Source organism: Chamaea fasciata, unplaced genomic scaffold, assembly GCF_029207755.1.
Source record: "Chamaea fasciata isolate MVZ Bird 193981 ecotype frontalis unplaced genomic scaffold, bChaFas1.0.hap1 SCAF_5, whole genome shotgun sequence".
Taxonomy (NCBI): domain Eukaryota; kingdom Metazoa; phylum Chordata; class Aves; order Passeriformes; family Sylviidae; genus Chamaea; species Chamaea fasciata.
In genome coordinates this window covers 9,639,413-9,655,182 of record NW_027094090.1, presented here as the reverse complement: position 1 = coordinate 9,655,182, position 15,770 = coordinate 9,639,413, and the positions used below count along the sequence as shown (strand labels likewise).

General features: G+C 37.0%; 1 long non-coding RNA gene across 2 annotated transcripts; it reads left to right on the top strand.

Moving 5' to 3' along the window:
• Positions 1-3,185: 3,185 nt before the first annotated feature.
• LOC136290111 (uncharacterized) lies at positions 3,186-15,241 on the top strand. Of its 2 annotated transcripts, XR_010720970.1 has the most exons (4): positions 3,186-3,284; positions 12,671-12,839; positions 14,142-14,245; positions 15,178-15,241. It is a non-coding gene; the product is annotated as an uncharacterized lncRNA (long non-coding RNA). The 2 variants fall into 2 exon arrangements; XR_010720969.1 differs by lacking the exon at positions 15,178-15,241 and having other exon boundaries at positions 14,142-14,393.
• Positions 15,242-15,770: the final 529 nt, after the last annotated feature.

The following is a 15,770-nucleotide window of genomic DNA, read 5'->3' as shown; positions in this document are numbered from 1 at the left end:
GAAATGAGTTCCCACAACCTTCAATAAGCATGATTGACTTAAAACATAAAATTAGCAGAGATAAGTTTCTTTGTAAGTCTTCACCCTCCCATAATGCAGAAAAAAGAAGCACAAATGTAGTTCCTTCATAAAGTTTTAAAAAGCCAATGAAGTATTCTAAACAATAAATTTCTTTACATTTGCTGATTAAACTATTTTCTTGTATGGTCACTGTTTTAAATACATGGCTTGTACTTCACAGTAACATTGCACTGCAGAAATTCTTATCATCTGCGTTGAGATTCCTAAAGCTCTATTACAGCTGACAAGTCTTTTTCTTTAAGCACTTGAATGACAAACAATGAAAGTAAATCTTTCTTCATTCTTTCTTCACTTCATTCTAAATTTATTGCCTGTCATATCTCACGGAGACCTTTCTGTGAAGGAGCATAGGAGCGACAGGTATTGATATAATGAGGCATCTTACAGAAAGTTTGCTGTGTTGCTGTTTGGTGGACTTGGCAGGGTAAGGCTTATGGTTGGACTCTTACCTTAAATATCCTTTCCAATCTAAAAGATTCTATTCTATGATTCTACTGAAAGTACTGGAAATCTTTGAACTGACCAGGGTAGTCCATATGTCAGAAAAAAAATTCATATTGCAAAACTACAAAATTTAATTTGCATCAAAAGTTTCTTCTCAGTTCATTTAACCCGTAGCAAGTAATTAATGATCAAGCTTTTTTCTTTTATTTCTATTTCTGGATATATTATTTATGTTTTCATGTATTATTTACAGTGTTGCAAACCTGTGCTAATTCATTATGTTAGCACCAGAATCAAAGCTTTATTAATCTGGTTTAATGCTTGTATATAAACTCATTCTTCAGTAATCAGCATTTTCATGAAAAAAATTTAAGCCAGTGACAGGTAAGACCACACGTGCAGTGATTGCAGCACTTGTGTGAATAGATGGGACACAGTTACCAAGTGCTTTTAGTGTCTTTTGTTGGGGCATTGTAGGCAATAAATCTGTACTGGCTTTATTCTTGCCAGTCCCAGTCAGCATTTTGCTGAGCACGTTCCACCTTTGTGCTTGTAAAGTAGCACATACTTTGCTAGATGGAACCCTCAGATGTTAATGGATTCAGCCAAAATGTGCTTGCTGAAATACTGCAAAAAGTGTGTGCATGACCCTGGAGAAAGGTGTAAAACACAAGTCTGAAGAGGAGCAGCTGAGGGAGCTGGGGATACAAGGAGGCTCAGGGGGGACCTTATAGATCTCTGCAACTGCCTGGAAAGAGGCTGTAGAGAGGTGGGGGTCAGTCTCTTCCCATGAGTAACAAGTAATAGGACAAGCAGAAATGGCCTCAAATTGCACCACGGAAAGTTCAGATGGCATCTTAGAAAAAATTTCTGCATGGAAAGGGTTGTCAAGCACTGGAACTGACAGCCCAGTGAAGTGGCTGAGTCATCCTACCTGGAGGTATTTAAAGGATGTGTAGATGTGGCACTTGGGGACATGGTTTAGTGGTGGGCTTGGCAGTGCTGGGTTAGCAGTTGAATGATATAATCTTGAAAGTCTTTTCCAACCTAAATGATTCTTTGATTCTGTAGTTCTGTGATAGACCACGCCACGTACCAAAATACTATTTTCTTCCTGGCATGTAATATCTTCTTTGAGGCTGTGTTTTACATAGGGAAGGAGGGGGTAATCTTGCTGAATAGTTCTAATTCTGTTTGCTGGTTCAGGACTGACTAGAGTGCAGACAGCCTGATCTCAATTTCTAATTTCAGGGGTAAAAATGCTCTTATTGAAGCCTGCACCAGATGGAAATGCAGAATCCAGCCCACTGCAAGTGACATGAATTGTTTTACATATTTGAACTTGATAAAATTTATATTGCAAAAAAACTTTGTGACCTACATCTAGCAGCAATATAACGAACACTGTTTTGTTCTCACCCTTGCTTTTGTTCATATTTGAGTAAGCATGCTGGATCTGGCAGCAAAACTTTCACTATCTGCTACATCAAATGCTTTTCTTGCTATTGTCGGATTTGAGGAAAGCATTCATTCTAATTCTAGCCATTAGAGAAGGGCTGTATGGATTGTCACACTGAAAATTTTTTTTATTTGCTTGGGGTTTTTGATGCCACAGTTAAGCCAACAATAATTTTAGGATACTTTAATATTGAAACTTGTAGTCCAGGACAATAAACATTCTCCCAGTGAAGACCAAGAAAAATATTTTCTAACAAAGTGCCAGTCTAAAACCTCATCCATGGTGCTGATTTTGCTTGGTGTAGTGTTGATTTTCTCCAAAGCAGGTTATATGGGGCTTTACTTTGGGGCAATATTAAAAACAGTGTTGATAATACAGGGATGTTTCAATTGTTGGTAAGTAGAGCTTACACTGTAGCATTATTTGGAGATAGTAGTTTGGTTCTGAAACACTCTGTGTTCATTCTAATATTATCATTAATATGTTTCTGAGTTTCAAAGGAAAATTATTTTTTTTTGTTCATTAATCACTGTGTTATATTTCACAGTATAACGTAAAAGTGCTCACTGTAAATCTCATATTGTTGTTGTGACATTATTCTCAGAAAACCATAAATGTCAGTCATCTTGCTGGAGAAAAACCTCAATTATAAATGTTAAACTGTTGTATGTTCTGAACTTGTAAAGAAATATGACTTCTAAGAGCAGTCTTATACAAATAACATATGTTTTATAAGGTTGAAATTGACACAGTATTTTTTTTACAATCTTGTCTATTTTCTACCAGGTCCCTAATCTATTTTAACTTAGCTTATTCCATCCCTTCCACTGACTTGAAGCTTATACAGTTCTTTCTTGAAACCAAATATATATATATATATATATGTATTTCTTCTTAAACCTCATAAATCAGACAATTTTCCCTTTTTTTTTTTTTTTTTTTTTTCTACCCTGTGAGATATATTCTTATGCCAGTAAATGCTTTTCTAAATGCAAGGATGGGTCTGTCCTGAAATCTGGTCTCTTGCAACTTTGCAGGACTAAAAAAGGTACATTGAGTCACGGAGAGGCACTCTCTGTGATGGCAACAGAATAATCATAGCAAACCACTTTCAGCCAAATGGAATTGAGCCATCTCAGCATCTCATACTTACCTAATCAATCTAACCCAATTAACCAGGTGGTTACAAAAGATACAAGATTCCAAAGTTATTGCTGAGATTTTACTGCAATATTCCTGCAAAGGAATGGGGGCTGTTGTGCCATCCAGCCACAGATGCTACTTTTGGAAGTTCAACAGGGTAAGCTGAACTTTAGTAGGAAGGTTGTATTTGTCTCTCTTTTTTGGAACACAGTCGTTGCTGTTTCCATTCTGCATTTAGCAAGATTTTCATGGACTGCCTATGAGAAAAGGGTTTCCTTTTTTCTTACCCAGTCACATTCTATGATCATAGATCAGCAGCTCCACAGAATGGTTCATCCTATCTTAAAGTATGGGGTTTTGAGATGGCATTTGTATCCTGTTTGATTTGCTTTATAAACTAGTAGTAAATACAAAACCAACTTAGAAGGAATACTGGGCAGGGGGATAGAGAAAAAAGTAAGAATGAAAGATAATAGTGCAAAAATAAGAAAAGATCAGGAAAGTAAGTATCAAGAAGGAAGATTATGCATGTGGAATAAAGACATGCATATCGTCTCCATTACATATTGTACAAGAAAAATAATTTTTTTAAAAGGAAATAGGTGACAAAAGGTAAAGTGAATCAGGAAAGCAGGAATATGATGAGGAAAAAATTCATCAGGAAGATGAGACAGTAAAGGGAAGAAAAACTGTGTGCTGATAAGAAAGAGATGCCAGTAAGTAGGAGAGGAAAGAGGGAAAAGAGTAATGAGCTCACCAGGAGAGATATGGTCCACACATACTGATGTGCACTTGCCCATTTAGTTTTAAAAGATGGCAAGAAGAATGGCAAAAAGAACTCAAGTCCATTATGCCGGGGGAGCAGAGCACAGGCTGACAGGGCTTTGCCACGTGCTGGATCAGAGCCAGGTGACCCTGTTAGCTGGGTCAGGCCCCTCTGATGTGCTCTGCCCCTAAGCACAGATGATCAGCTCAGGTAACAGAGGCCACGTAGCTCCTGGCTTAGGAGCACAAGAATCAACCCTTGTGTTCAGGGTGAAGGCAGAGCTCCCTCCTGTGTAACACACAATCTGATAAAACAGCTTCTGCTGCACATTTCACACCAGCTGCAAAAATGATTTAAGGAAAATTTAAATCTTTTTGTATACTCATAGTTTCTAATGAGAGAACCTAGTGGGATATGAGGTAGACTTTATGCCAAGTTGCCTTAAGAAATAATAAAATAACAAATAAATATTTATAATATTCCTTCTTCAATAAAGCCTGAAGATAGATAAGTTCTCTCATCTCTTTCATGATTTATTAAAAATCTTTAATTGGCTGTTCTTAAAAAATTCCAATTTGACTTTTAAAGTGAAAAGTCAGAAGATAAAAGCATCTGTAGGTAACCTTCCACATCTGATCTGCCCATGTCTATAATTCAAATGAAGGAATGGATTTAAAAGTTATATTTCAAGCTTCTGCTCTCATTTCAGCAGCGAGATTTTTATGTTGTTCTGTTTGAAAGGATAAAGGAACATTATTGAATTTGCCCACAGTATCTATATGAGTCTAATTCTTTCCAGAATCATGCACCACTATGCTATATAATAACAATTTAGTTTATTTATATGGGTAAATGCATCACCTGTCCAAACTATTTCACAGGGCATAGTATATCATTGTGGTAATGTTACGCCCCCTTGTTATAATTGGGTTGTACAGTCTGCCGTTCCATGCAAAGCAACAAAGGGCAGCTCTGCACAAACCACTCCAAATGCTGGAATGAATTGTCTTGTAGACTTCATATTGCACTTGCAGATGTTATTAATTACTGCTACTCTCTGTTTAATAGCTGTTTCCATAGTAACTATGTTGGTTTTTTTCTTTTTTTAAGAGGGTGTGAAGGGAAGTTGAGTAGTTGTTTGTTTGTTGGTTTTTGGGTTTTTTTCCCTAAAAGGAGGACAAAGGCTATCTGACTATATGTACACTTATAGGAATATGTATTTATATGTATAAATACCCAAACCCTAAGCAGTGCAAGAAGTGCAAGATAAAGTAATGACAGAGAGGAACATGAACGTTTTCAGAAGATATCAAGCTACTTAAATGATATCAATTGCCTAAGTTAACAATCTGCTCTTGATCCTTTTAAGTTAGTGACTTTTGGCACGATCTAGAAAGTCCAGTGAAGTCAGAGTGCATGTAGTGCAAGCAAACACAGATTTATGTCTGTGTCCAGCATCACAGATTTACTAGATATAAACACACTGGACACAGCAATGCTGGCTTAGGAGTAGAAAGTTTAAAACACACATCTCTATGAACACTTAATAATCAATTTAATATCTAATGTGAATTATAAACTAACCATAACTGTGTATGCTGAATTTGAAATACAGTTTTTTTTACATCCACGGCCCAGCATATTTACTAGAACAGAGCAAAGTAGTAGTGTATCAGCTAACACACCAAGTATCTGTTATCTTTGAGTCATCTCTAAATTCTGTCTTCATTCAACATATGCTGTTGGTTAAGAAGTATTCTAAAAACAGGTAGAATGTCCTGGTAACTAGAGATGTGGATAGTTTAATATTTACTCCCTACACATATCAGAAAATCAAGTTAAAATAAAGATTCATAAATAAAATTACTTATAAATTAAAAATTATTGTCTCTTGAAACTACATGGGGTGGGAAAAATAGATTTATTTTGGTATTTCAAGATGATACACTAAAATAACAGAAATATTTCCTTTTAAAGTGTAGCATTTATCATATTCTAACTCTTAAAATATATGAACACAACAACAATCTGAGCTTATTTCCATCAATAACTGGGAGAAAACATGACTTTAAATGTCCAGTTCTCCCTCCCTTGAGTACAGAAAACCTTTTGTCTGCTTTGAAATGCAGATGACTGACTCCAGGAGTACTGCAAGAATTTTTCTTTTTTGTGGAAGCTCGTTGCCAAGTCCCATGAGCACCCATCTGTCCTGTGGGAGTGAAATATAACCTTTTGAAGCAAATAAGCATTTGTCCCGTGCACTGATGAAATCCTGGGTTTACAGTTTAAGTGGGTCAGAGTGATGCCCATTTTGTGGCTGATCTTCAGAAGGGTACACAGCACCTCCACTGGTGTATGCATTAGTGGCCCAGTGTTTGGAATTGTCCTCCAAACATCTACATAAAGCACACAGTAAATAGAAATAATGAATTAATTAAGCATTAAAATAGAGTAATGAAAAAAAGGGAGATCTCAATGTCTAAGAGGATAAAGCTGGACTGAGAGTTTTCCTTTTTTACCACAAATCGGTGTTTTCCCTGTGAGCTGGGAAATTCCCGTAGGACCTAAGTGTGTTCTGCCTCCCACACAACACTTTGTAGCAGAAATCCTCTTTGAGGAAAGGTTACTCTCTGCTATTTCCTCATCTGCTGCCTAGGCACAGTGTCCTTGAGGCCAGCTGAGCCGCAGCTTGCATGGTGTCCTGCAGAGGAGTCACCGCCACACCTCCAGACAGTGGCTGAGACCAGACTGAGGTGCCTGCTAAAAGAAAGCAGCAGCTGTGCCAGATTCCATCAGTAGTCCCTGGAAATAAAGTTCCTTTGTTTCTTTTTCACTTTGGAAACTTCCTTTGCCCTTGACTAGGCCTTTCTTCTGGCCAGTCTCCTGAGGTCTGTTTTGTAGGCACAAAAAGAGATGAGAGGAAGATCATTTTTTGAAAACATGGGAAGTCTATGGGAGACATCAAGTGGAGGATGTAACCTTGAGAGTACAGGGGTAAAGGAGGCAGAAAACCTAATGCAAGGTCAGGAATTTGAAAGGAAAAGGATTAATTAAAATATACTAAAAGAGTTTTGAAGATGAAAAAGGAATATAAGTGCTAAGTATTTTCCTTTGCAACAGAAACTGTGCTGAAAATCAACAGGGAAAGCATGGCTTTTATTTGAGAGGCAATTTGCATATTAATATTGTGATAGCATTATGCAATAGTATGTAAGACAGATTGGGTAAATAGAGGCTGTGACCAAACATTTCAGCTTCTTCCCCATGTCTATTGAAAATAAAAACTGGCAGAATGTCACACTGTAGGATTGTCCTTGATTTGTTTCCAGTAGTACATTAATTGATGTGTTCCCATGTTTTGATATGTGATTTACAAGCTCAATAACTCAAAGGGTGATTACAGCCAGGCAGGCAATCTGGATGCCAAGCCTCATTTCAGTGAACTGTCCTGGATATTTCACTCTGAAAATCATGGCTTTCTAAATGTGTGGGAAACAATATTAAGCAGTGGCAATCAACAGTGCAGTTTTCTGTTGGTGTAGCAGGAGGGATTATTTTGAGATAGCTTGTGCATCTGTTTGGTAGCTATTTTTCTCTTGAACTGGAAAAATCTACAATGTTTCAAACAAAATGCTTACAAAATGCTCAGAAATGTAGAAACTCTTGCAAAGAACATTTTGTACATTAAAAAAATCTGTTTTTTTTTTTTTGTTTTTTTTGTTTAGTTTTGTTTTGTGTGTTTTTTTTGTGGTTTTTGGGTTTTTGTTTTTTTTTTTTTTTTTTTAAGCAATCAAAAGGAATGAAGAATATGTACAACCAGTAAAAAATAAATTTTAAAAAAGTCTTTCCATAGTTTGCTTTGCAAAACTCTTGGCAACTCAGTAATTCTAAGCTATAGTTTCATTCCAATACAATCTACATTTTCTCAACTGTGACCCCTAAATACCAAGGCTGTAATGGTAACGGTAAAAAAATGAAAGCTCATTATTGTAATACTCCATGTTCTAAAATATCATCAACCCATTTCATGTTTCATCTCATTTTCTAATACGGTTTCATTTGGTGAAATCTTAACAGGAAAAAAAAAGAACTTTTTTTTTTATTATTAACTCCATTGTTAAATGAGTAACAGAGAATTTGGGTTTCAAAGTGAAAGTATTGTGTTTTGTGTGTGTGTTTGATTGAAAACTACTTCCATTACAGCAGCTTTAAAGGTTAATGTTTCTCACACATCAAAACCAGCTAGGAGATGGCATAAGTACTGAGGAGCAGAATGCTAGAGGATGGATAGGCACAATATAACTTTGCAGAGTGAAAACTGGCACACGTTGCCCAATAATCTGTGGAAGCAACCATCAGCAGAATATCTGTGATATCAAAATGTTTATTGTATTAAACCAACAAATGATAGTTTATTATTTCTTACATTGAACCTTCTGTCTGAAGACTGTGGGTATGAAGATTCTGCTTTATCCAGCATTTAGAAGAGCATCATTGCCCTCTTTCCACCTGTGGGATAAGCTGGCATTTCACTGGATCCTGTGCCACTGCCAGTGCCTTCCAGCATCCACTTCAGATTTGTTGCACAATTGTTGTTTTAGGAGACAGTGATTCACAAACTCCTTTTGTAACAAGTGTCAGTTGTTGCAAGAGGGAGATCAAGTCTATTGCTTGTTACACAAATTCATTAATTCCTCATCACAGTTTCACATGACTGATTTTTCTAAATTTTAATTATATGAAGAATACTTATTCTTATTATATATATTTTCTTCTTTTTCATCTGGTGCTTCATCTGTTGCACTAGAAAGTGAAGCACACCTTACTCTGTGGTCAGGTGAGAAGAGCGGCCCTGCCTCAGGCTTTTCAGTCCAACAGGAAACATGTTTTGATGTAGAAGCAAAGTGGCTTCTTAGCAGCTGAAAGAACTTATGAGAGTATAAATAAGGAAAAGTAAACAGAAAGTAGGAATGAGTTTTTGGTGTGGTAAGAAGAGCGGGATAGTTGAAAAGCGGTCAAGTTTTACAGACAGGGCTTACAGGAAGAAGGTGAACCTCTGCAGATGTTTGGGGAGGAGAAATGAGACCAAAGAGTTTGCAAGAGGAAACAGGAGATTGTATCTTTCTCTGATAATTCTAGGAAGCATATTGCTGTGTCTAAGAAATGAAGTGGCCGTAATTCCAAGTATTTACCTAGTCACCAGATATCTTTAAACCTCTTTATCCAGAGATGAGAACAGGGCTAGAAATACAGCTTCAGCCTTATGTACACTAAGGGTCCAGTTTCCCAAAAGCAAAGTTTTCTTCTGTTTGTATCTAGCTCAGCAGATGAAGATGTAAATAATCCAGAAAGTCATCCTGTGGCTTGGAGCTTCCTGCCAACTAGATTAATTAATTTCTTCCCAATTCTGCTGTACAAAATGAGATGCTAGAAGTTAACAAAACATGCCCAGAAAAAATAGCATTGCTGAGGTCAAAAAGTTTAAGAATAAAGTAATAATTGCCAAAAATATAACTGATTTAAAATTAGCACCAGAAGTTTCACTGCTTTCATAAAGGAGAGAAGCAGAGGCATTATGCAATAAGGTTAAGGGGAAAGATGATAGAGCAATGATTAGGTCACAGTTATGACATGGTCCTTAAACAAACAAAAAAAAATCTTTTGTGTTTGTGGCCTCATTTCTATAGATTCTATGTTTTGAAGGTAATTTAAGACAGAAAAAAAAGTGAAAAAATTCGTGGATTTACAAAAGCTTACTTGATCATGCTGGATTAAGATTCTATTTTACTTTGATTTTCTGGACAAAGGGAATGAAATACAGCTAATCTATTTAGACTTTTACAAAGCATCTGATACAATTCCACAAGGAAAATTATTAGCTAAATAGAGAAGTCAGGGATTAGCACAAGAATTTTAAAATGAGTAAGGAATAGACTTAAAAGAGAAAAAGTGAAATGTTGACATAAACTGTTAATTAGGCAATTGTCTTGAAAACTAGATTAGAGACTTATTTCATCTAAAATTTTCATTAGTAATCTTGGCTCATGGCATGTGGTTGATCTGTTAAAATTTAATGATGACACAATGGAATTGCCAATATAGGGGAGGGTTAAACATCATATGGGATGAAAAATATGAATGATGATGGCAATAACAGAGTAGGAAGAAAATTATGACTTTAGGGACTAATAGGAAGAAATTACTTGCTGCTCATATTGGTTGTTTACACAATGACTATGATTCATTAATGTTATGTAGATACAAGATAACCAAATATGATCCTGTAATCTGGTTGTGTTCTCCTGTATTGCTTTTATATTTTTATTGTTTTCTGCTCCTCTGTATTGTTTCCTTCAGGGGAGGTTTAGATTAAATATTAGGAAAAAAAATCTTCACTGAATGGATGGTCAGGGAGGGGGTGAAATTGCCATTTTTGGAAATGTTCAAAAAATCTGTGGATGTGACATTCAGGATATGGTTTAGTGGTGAATATGGTCGTGCTACCTTCATAGTTGGACTCAATGATCTTAGAAGTCTTTTCCAATTTAAATGATTCTGTGATCCTGTAAAGCACTTGACTTTGGGCTGAGTGTGAAAAACTGTGATTTTAAACTGTGCTTCTTACATTTCCATGCATATATAGCCTGTGAGAGCCCATCCTGATTGTGGACTACTCTTCTGGCCAACCATGTGAAACAAATAAATTCAGACTGGAAAAAAGGCTAAGCAGGGGTCCTGGGACTGAATGTACTTTGCTTTTACTAGCTGGGGGCAGGTAAAGCATATGTTCACCCTCTAGAATTGTAAGGGCAGACAGAAGAGAGAGAAGACACATTTTGGCTAATGAATAATGCTGGTACAAGGATAAACAGGCACAAATTAGCCATGGTTATGTGTGAAGAGGAAAATCAAGACCGTAAGAGCAGTGAGAGTCTATAAGGGCAAAAGGGGAACGTTTGTTTCTAGCTCATGGAACAGAAATAGCAGTGCCCCTTTGCCCAGATCAGTTTCTCACTTAATTTTTATTTCTGCAGTGAGTATGCATTTCCCTTAACATCAGTAACACCATTCTTCACTAACAGATTACTCTGTTAAGCCTGTCCAGGCTGTAGAAATTAAGCATAATTTCTCTTTCAGAGTTTGCATTTGCTGTTCTCTGACCACCCTCCAGTTTCTGTGTTTATGCTCTTTTTCACTGTGCTACTTCACCCTTTTAGAGTTTCTCTCTGCTTCCTCACATGCCTTTCTCCTTTTGCTGCATGATATTTTTTGGCATCTTGATATAATTAATTTTATTATTATTTTATTTTTTTTCTTTTCTTCCTTTTTTAGCCAAACTTTGCACCAAAGCAGTTGAAACATCATTTCTTGCTCAAAAAAAGTGCCTGTTGCATGATTCTCTGTCATCATCATATATAGCAGCCTTAAAATTTACAAAGAAAAGACTGGAACAGGCAGGCAGAATGCATATAACTTCCTGGACTGATACAAGCATAAGTCTTTCTATTTTCTTTTTGTCTGTTATCCTAATTATCTAATTATAGCAGTGACTCAACATTCAAAACAAAAAATGCTCTAAACTTTCTTCTTCAAGTATGCCGGCCCGTACTGAGTCTAGAAAACCCAAAGATCCCATCCCCCTTGGATCCAACATCCAAACCCTTGTTTGCTCTTAGTAACTTCTGATACTTGCTTAAAAACAAGAAAGGTACTGTAAACCACCTCTTCAAACTGGCTCTTGACAGACAAAATGTCTCCAAGATTAGTTGTTTAGCCCCTTAATGCTGATTTTTTCTATGAAAACATTAAAAAAGTTGACTTTCAAGTAGTTAAATTACCATTACTGCTATTTTAGAGCAAGACAGTTGTTTGGTGCACTCGAAGTCTGGGTTAGCTCCTGGGCTGTGGAAGCAAAAATTGCTTGAAAATCAGCTACAAACTGTTCAGTTTTTCAGACTGAAGTCAGAATGTTAAACTCAGTGATATCAGATACAATTTCTATCTTTATTCAAAGCTAATATACGAATTTATGCAAACTTACATAAGGATGATTTTGTTGTTTTTTTTTGGTTTGTTTTGTTGTTTTTTGGTGGAGTTTTTTTGTTGGGTTTTTTTTTGCTTCACAAGGATTAGATGGCCAGAGAGGAACTGCATGCTTGCTGTTATTACATCATGAGTTACAAACTGTTAATAACTGATCCCTTATCAGATCAAACAATGAGGACACAGATATTTCCCTTCAGAAAGGGTTTTCATATCTGGTTTTGTTCCAGGTGGGCATGAAATCCTAATCCTTCTAAATGTTCCACATAAATAAAGCAGTAAATCTGAGCCAGCTAAACAGTGGTTTGATTTTACATCTGAAATGTTAATACTGGTAATAAATGCAAATGCAGTACTGAAGCAGTTTTCACAATTGGACTAAATTTTCTTAGTGCTTTGAACATTTTGCTGAAAAAAAAATGGAGGAGGATCTTTTGGAATATGCATAACATTTAACTTCAATACTCTATGCTGTATTTTTACAAGAGCTGAAACAAAATCTGAATGATTTTGCACATGATTTACATAACTATGAAATTTACTAAATATATTTATTTAAATGAAACAATTAAAAAATCTTAAATTTATCTCATAGTTTGGGCATTTTTCAGTTTAACCCCATCTAATTGGTTTTCTGTCAGTGAACCTCCCAAGTCCAATATTCCCTCAGCTCTTTCCCTGAAATGACCTTTTATGATTTATTGAAGAACTGAAGCTACCTCTACCCTCTGCAGGTGTAGGAACACACCCAATAAACTCAAGATCTTGAAGTCAAAAGAAAAAAAAAATGAGCAGAGAAAAAAGAAAACTAACCACTGCTATCATCAACAAACAGTACAGAGGGACGTCATTTTATCATCAAGCTGCAAAACCTGTCACTACAGGTTTTCACTCAAATAAGAGGTGTGCTATTATTCAGGCTGGAACTTCTTTGTGATATTAAGTGCTGGATACCTATGATAATTGGGGGACATCTGTAAATTGTCCTTGCTGCTGCTGCTGGCAGGGTTGGAGGTGGTGGAGAAGCCCATCAAGGCGTGGATGGAAGAGGACTGAGGAAATCTGTGGGTTTCATCAAATTCAAGGCCAAAGGAGGAAAGTAGACCAAGAAGGACTCAAATATGACCTGTAATTTACACAGCTCCAGTGCCATGAAAGCAAGGGAGTGTCTGTTTTATTTTTCCTTGTTGCTTCTTGTTTTTTTCTTATAAGCCCCTTCAGGTACTGAAAGGCCAGAGTAAAGTCTGTGCAGGCCCTTCTCTTCTCCAGGCTGAATGGTCCCAACTCTCCCAACCTGTTTTCACAGGAGGTGTCCCAGCCCTGTGATCACCTCCATGATCCCCTGTGGACATACTCTAACATGTCCATGTTGTTCTTGTGTTGGTGACCCAGAGCTGGATACATCTCTCCAGCTGGGATCTCATCAGAGCAGAGCAGAAGGGCAGAATCCCCTCCCTCCACCTGCCGTCCTAACTTCTTGTGATGCAGACCAGGACATGTCTGGCTTTCTGTGAGTGCACATGGCTGGCTCACGTCCAGCTCTTCATCCCCCAGTGCCCAAGCCCTTCTCCCCAGGACTGCTCTCAATCCCTTCATCCCCAGTGTATATTGCTGTTGGGAATTGCCCTGACCCACGTGCAGCATCCTGCATTTGGCCTTGTTGAACTTCTTGAGGTTAATTATCTGCTTTCATAGCGCTAAAAATAGGTGCCTAATTCCTGGAGCCTTTAGTTACACTGGAAGGAGGTAAAACTCCTTTAAATAAAGATGTAAGTTTTCTCCTAAGACATAAATTTCTAAGCTCTGCTCTTCCAGAGGGATGATATCACAATATTACAAATCAGAAGAAAGAAATGGTTTAAGTACCATTATTCAGTTAGTAAAATATTTTGACAAAAATGCTTTGATTAATAACCATTAACATGTCCTCTCTTTTGGCTTTTGGTTTTCCTGTGGTTTTGTTTTTTGTTGTGTTACAAAATTATTGTGATCAAATATTTCTGCCTGTAAGTTATTCTCGGCTAACGTTTATTTGGGTTCATGGAGTAAACAAAACTTAAGGCCATTTTGGTTACCAGAGCTACCAGACTTGTTCCCAAACATACCATGGGACCTGAGGTAAGAATCCAGCAGTGTCCAGACAGCCACAGTTCAACTCTTTTTTTCTTTTTTTTTTTTCTTTTTTTTTTTTTTATTTTCCTGTAGATAAGAGAGAAATTTGACCCAAGAATATCAGAGAAAACAATATAAAACCTGTGACAAAAAGCCCAGTAAGGAGCTCAATCACATGTTGGAAAAATGCTGATTTGGTGAGTGGTCATGGCTGCTTTCACCAGTTCCTGTCGCTTTTGCCAATGGGTTTTCTGTTGTGTTAAGAACAGGTTGTGTTAAGAAAGGCTTAATGATAGAAATCAGTTAATTCTGTGACTTCAGAAAACCTGACCTGATGACAGTTTCCTTCCCAGAGGATGCAATTAAGTTATAACTATGGTAATGTCTAGATTGTTTACTGTCTAATAATGGAGTTTCCTGATAGCAGTAAACATACTGCAACATTTATATTGGTGCTAATTTGGCAAAAATAAAGGGAATACACCAGTGCTCATCTGAGTGGTAGTAGACTTACTTTCTCAATTATTTCAGATTTTTTTAAATTGAAGTTAAGGCAAGTTTTTTCTGTTTATTTATCTTTTTATGGAGGAGGCTTTCTGGGTTCAAGTGACTGGCAAATCACTGCTTCTATCTCCCTGTAGCTGAAATTAGTCTTTCTATAGCCATGGAGAGGGCATAACATGCAAATCTAGATGCCTCACTGAGACATCTAAGGGACTCTTACTACTCTGAGTCAAAAAAGACAGGGATTAAGTCTGAGCATTTTGAATATTGTTCAGCAAATATATCCTGGGACCATTTATTGAACCATGAAGATCAACCAAATGGTGAACAGATAGTTCCTGTATAAGCTCTTCCATACTGTACATGTAACATTTTCGACAAGCTCTTGCCCACTGTTGTGATAGAGTGAACAAAATTTACTGTAAGGCAAACTTAGGGTGTAGAACTATTAGTCTAGTATTTTGTATAGAGTCATGGGAAAAAGGAAAGAAAATAAAAGGAAAACACAAAATGGGGACTGAATTAAGGCTACAGAAGTAGCTTTTGAATGCTTCACTCTGTAACCTTTGTAACCTTAATAATGTTATTTTAATGCATACTATGTTTTATTTGTTTAATGCCTCAGAGTAGCTATATTTGGAATGAACTCCATCACCTCCACTGAAGGAAGCAACCCGATAGGTCCTGACCCAGCACGGCCTGTAGTGATCAGCCTCTGTAAGGTCATAAGCATCAGCCTTAGCCCTGAGAGCTGATGACAGAGTGCAGAAAAATTCTGTCCTCAGTTCTATGAAAGCCTAATTGCTCACTTTGTCATGTTGATCTTGTAACATGTCTCCTGCTCCTACTGCTTCTCAGTAATTTTCTGCATAGAAATACCCTCTGTGCACTGTCACCATTCACTCTGTGACATGGTGAAACCACTGTGCAGGCTATTTCTGCTAGATTTCACTGGGGAATGTTATTTCTCCCTGGAGCTGCTCCCATCAGCTTCATGCTATTTCTATCTCTCAAGAAAGAATTCTAAGCAGCACCCTTTCTACTGATATCAGTCCTTCCTTTCCTCCTTCTCAGAGCTGGCAGTCATAGTCGACCGTGTGCCAGATTAAAATTTGAGAGGGTTACTAGCTAAAGTGTTTGATATACTCTAATGCTTCAGGATCCTTTCAGTGTAATGTCGCCCTATACTTCAGCAATGCATTGCCCAGCTCCTGAGTT